Raw genomic sequence first — 5,436 nt, 5'->3', positions numbered from 1 at the left:
TTGACATTCTTATCGAACTGCGCCTTCACTCTTTTCTTATGGGCTTCATTAGCCAAAGTGGCATCACGACGGGTTTCATCCAATTGGATTAGTTCCAAGAAATGAGCCTCCTATTTTGAAGTTCCGGTGAGAAGGTCGACCGCGAGTTTGAGGGACGAGATCTCACACTGAACTGGTAAGATTTCTTCCAGGCCATACACTAGTTGAAAGGTTGTAAACCCAGTTGCATTCCTCACCGATGTTTGGTATGCCCAAAAGGCTGAGTACAGGATTAGGTGCCAACTCCTTTTATGGACTCCAATCATCCTTTGTAGCATCCGCTTCACGACCTTGTTGATTGCCTCAACTTGTCCGTTAGCCTGCGGATAATACGGAGTAGAGATGTCGTGGGACAACCATAATTTGGCAGCCAACTCAACCATCATGTGATTGAGAAAATGCGATCCATGATCTGTGACTATGACCTTTGGAATGTCGAATCTGGAGACTACATGAATGAAAAAGAAGAGGGCAGCCGTTTCGCCGCTGTTGTTTGATGTAGGCATCTCCTCGGCCCATTTGGTAAAATAGTCTATTGTGACTATGATATACCCATGCTCCCCGCTGAGGTGGGGTTACATGTTATGAAATCTATGCCCCATTTGGCGAATGGCCCAACAACAACTACTGGTTGCAGAGGTGCGGGTGGTATTCTGGTTTTTCGATCGAAGATTTGACATGCATGGCAACTTCTGACTGCTGTTATGCAATCTTTAAACATTGTTGGCCAGAAGTATCTTGCCTGTAAAATCTTTTGCACTGTAGCGTAACCAGATTGATGTCCCCCACACGTGCCTGAATGGCAATCATTCAGGACTTTTTCGGCCTCCTCGTGGGTGAGGCACCTCCTCAGAACTGTATCAACACCACGACGGTAAAGTGTATCACCGACGATCATTTAGTCTTTTGCTTGGTATCGGATGTGTCGTTGTTCAGAGCGGGAGGTATTAGACCTATATGTTTGGGTTTGGAGATAGATTATTATGTCTCCATACCACGGATTGCTTGAAGATATCAGGAACAAAGATTCGTCCGCGATTGCTTCTTCTGAGGTTGCATCGTTGGATGACGATGGGAGATCGCATAGTAACTCTGCGAAAACCAGGGATTTCTTTGATTTGGATTTTATAAATTCCATATCAAACTCTTGTAGAATTGCTATCCATTTTGAATATTTGCCCCCCAGCAACTGTCGCGACAATATATAAGTCACGGGGTTGCAATCTGACAAAATGGTAGTTTTTCGAAAGAGGACATAGTGTCGAAATCTATGTATCGCTTGAACAACTGCGAGAGCTAGATTTTCAACATAAGAGTACTTGCTTTCTGTATCATTTAAGTTTCTACTCAAATAATATATAGGATGTTCAATTCCATTGTCTTCTTGAACTAAAACCATTGCGATGGTCGTATCCGCTGCAGCCAGATACAGGTTAAAGTGTTTTTGATAATCAAGAGTGTACATTAATGATGCTTTTATTAGGGATTCCTTTAAAGAATCAAAGGAATCTTGCGCGACTTGATCCTAGATGAAGGGTACTTCTTTTTTCAATAGACGAGTATAACATTTAGCAAGTTCGACGTAATTTGGAATGAACCTCATCAGAAAGTTTGCTTTCCCTTGGAGTTTATGAATCTGAAGCAAATTTGAAGGTGGAGGCAAATTAATGATTGCCTAAACCTTACTTGGGTCGAGACGAATCCCGTCCTTTGAGACCACAAAGCCAAGTAAATGACCAGAACTGACATAGAACACACATTTGTGTGGATTGAGTCGTATCTTGTAGTGTCGGCAACATAGAAATATCGCTCTCAAATGCTGCGGATGATCGGTCCGATTTTGTGAATGAGCCGGAAGATCTTCGAGATATGGTTGAACGATGTTTTTGATGTCATGGAAGGCATAATTCATTGCCCTCTGAAATGTTTCCCCTGCGTTCTTTAAACCAAAAGGTAGCTTGTCATATGCAAATGTGCCCCACAGACAAATAAATGCAGTCTTTGACTGGTCTTGTGGGCGGATATTTATTTGATTATACCTGAAAAATCCATCCATAAATGAAAAGATTTCACATCCGGCACATTTATCAATTATCTAGTCAATGAAGGGTGTAGGGTAGTTGTCTTTCGGACAAGCTTGATTTACATCCCTATAATCGAAGCACACTCTAATCATTCCTTTTTTTTTCATTACAGGAACAATATTTGATACCTAATCGGTTAGAGGAACCGGGTAAATAAAACCAGCATGGAGAAGTTTTTCAACTTCTGCCTTGATGGCAGCGGCTTTCTTGAGGTGCACCTGTCGTAGCCGTTGTCTTACCGGTTTGACATCTGGAGACATCTTAATTTCGTGTTCAACTATGCTCGAGTCAATGCCTGACATTTCATCATACGACCAAGAAAAGACATCTCTGAACTCGCGAAAAAGAGCATGATATGTTTCCAGTTCTGAAGGAGAACAAGATTTGTCGACATGAATATTCTCTACAACATCTGTTTTGGTAAAGATATTTATGGAGATAGTCTCTTTAATATTGGACAAGTTTCGCTTGGAATCCACCGTGATTACAGTATTTGATAGAAAATCAAAAACTGAGGGATGATGAAGGTCACTAGGAGTATTTTCCTTATAATCCGGAAGATGGGAATGATGGTGGTAATATTCCCATGGTGCCCCGTTAATCATCATTGACTGAACAATTCCTTCGTCTGTAGAATGTACTTGCGACCAAGGATCTGAAGGGGTGCCATATTCCTTGGACCTATATATCCAAATGCTTGATGAGCGTTGATTTGGGTTTGCCTCCCATGCCAAAAACATTGATTGCTACAATATTTCTATTGGGTTTGGAGGCAATACCTGTAGATGATCCATGTTAATATCATTTTTGGACATCTTTTGAATAGAAGATATCATATTGCAGGTTCCTACCGTTTCCACTTCCACCAGATTGATTGGAGGCTGTAGGGAAAAAGTCCCCATTAATATAGGGTCTTTTAGTAGGCCTACTCCGATATTTTGAAGCGATTGAGGGCTTCCATGGATCATCGGAATGCTTCCCATAACTTGTGAACTGTTGGGGAGAAATGTTTGCTGGTCGACGATTGTAATACCTCCTTGGAAGGTGTTAGCACCTAAATCTACCTCAGGCCGAAGGAAGGCAAAAATTAGGGTAACCACAAACCACGCTCAGTCTGGTAGCTAGCTCTACTAGAGCAAGAGAGGGCTCTCTCCGAGTCACACTCAGTGAATAAATGATCGAAAACGGTATGAGATGACTTGCAAGGAAATATTTACCTTAGGCTAGTAAGTGAAAAGGGATTTTGAAAACAATTTTATGAATGACCGAGCTTCTGGGATGTATATGGGACTGGCGCTCAGCAAAAGAACAAAGAATTGAATATGAAGGCACAGATTATTCCGTGAGGCAAGGTAGGTGGAAAGAGAAGCAATTTCGGTTTAAGGTAATTCTGAATGGAAATATTGCTGAAGAAAGTGAAAAGGGCATAGTCACATGAATCCTTTTCAACAGAAGAATAACACCGTACATGAAATTTTCCCACAGGTAGAGTAATATAAATTGAATTCTACCTAATCTCACTTAGAAAATTTCACTGAAATGAAACGTGAATTGAATTATGAAACATAACAAGATACATATGGAACATAAGAACACATTTGGTACACTCACAACCACAAGAATCTCATGAAATAGAGCCGCTACCTTTCATTAATTCTCTGTCAAAAATACACAGTGCAGAAACAGAGTTTCGTTCCCACAGTCTCCCAGAAGTTACAAGCCAGCCAACCCTTTGCAAATAACTTGCATACAATATATAGAATGTGTGAGGAAGAGATAGAACACCTAGGGGTTGGGAAGTTACTCAAATCATTACGAAATGGAGATGGAGAGCCAACCATCAGCTACAGGAACAACACTCTCAAGCATGACATTTGGCTGGGGTGACCCTTTGCATTCCTTTGCCACTTGGATAGATTCCCATCTGGAGAGAAAACTCTTTAAATGCCGCCTTTGGTGCCCAAAAACCGAAGTGTAGATGACCGGGCCCACTTGGAGAAGTCGCGACCCGAAATTTCGCGAAACGAGAGAAAATTGGCAGTTTTTTCTTCTGTGCGCCGTGCCAAATTCTCGCTGTGTCGCGCCACTTTGGAGCCTATTTTGGGGCACTTGTAGGTGTCCAAAATGTTCCCAAGTGGGTGTGTTGGAAAGCTTGTCCTGTCTACTTTCTAACCCCACTAAAATTTCCAAATTTGGTGCTCATTTGCCCCTCCAAATCTTCATTCTCCCAAGACTGCTTTCTGTGTGTCAAAAAAGTGGAAGAGAGGCCATTTTTGGCTGTTTTTTTACCTTTAGGAGACCCAGATCTTGTCAAAATTTCTTTCCCGGACACCAGTAGTCATAATTTTCGATGCTGAATCCAAATATGCAAGCCGTTCCTCGATTGGAGCTCTAGAATTTTAGCGTCACGCTAGTGGCGCGGCGCACAGGGAGGAGTTTCTCGTTTTTTGTCCAAAAAATCACCATGTGACCAAAATTTGCCCAAATTCTTTGATATTTGGGCTGGAAGTTCTCTATGAAGTGTTATGCTATGCCAAGGAAACCTCAGGCAAGATTCGAAGCCGATCTTGCTCCTTTGCCTCCTTTGCCTCTTTTGTTGCTTTGTTCAATCTTGCCTTTAGGATCCTGATTCTTGCTTTGGATCTCATGTTTCGGGCCATGTAGTGGTGATTCATGTGCCTCAACATGTCTTTCTCCTTGTTAGCCTTATCCAACCACTGCTCCAAGTGAACGTTCACTTTCTCTAACACATATTCCCGGTCCTCGTCTCTTTGCTCCATCGGTCTGCCTTGTGCTGCCAGGATGTGTTGCCGGTTTTCCTTGATCATTTGAAACTCTATCTCAGCTAGCCGATCCTCAAGTTGTTTGTTCCTCTGCTCCAGATATTGAACGTTCCACTTGGCCCTTTCCAAGTCCAGGGATAAGTTCTCAATCACTGATTGCTGCTCCTGAATGATCTCCCCAAGCTCAACATTTGTTGGTTTTGCATCTGTCTCATCATTTTGGAGGAGAACAAACTAGGTCTCTCGCTCACCTGATGGGCCTTCCTCCTGCACTGGATCCTTGCCCTTACCCTGCTCCTATGGTGCTGATGATGGAAGCGAGGCCCCTTCCACCCCAGGGGGGATAACACTCGCTTTGCTGCTGCGAACAACGGTCTACTGCCCTTCTGGTATGTGATGTATACTGGCATGGTGGCAGTCTCATGGCGCTCAAACTGATGTGAAGGACCCCCCACCTCATGCTCTGCCTCTGATACCACCGGTGGAGTGTTGAAGAAATCATGGGAGATGAAGTCCTCCCAAGCAATACC

Source organism: Pinus tabuliformis, chromosome 3_1, assembly GCF_031772625.1.
Source record: "Pinus tabuliformis cultivar Carrire ecotype Pingquan chromosome 3_1, CPIR1, whole genome shotgun sequence".
In the NCBI taxonomy this organism is placed as follows: Eukaryota; Viridiplantae; Streptophyta; class Pinopsida; order Pinales; family Pinaceae; genus Pinus; species Pinus tabuliformis.
Note: the sequence above shows the minus strand (reverse complement) of the source record.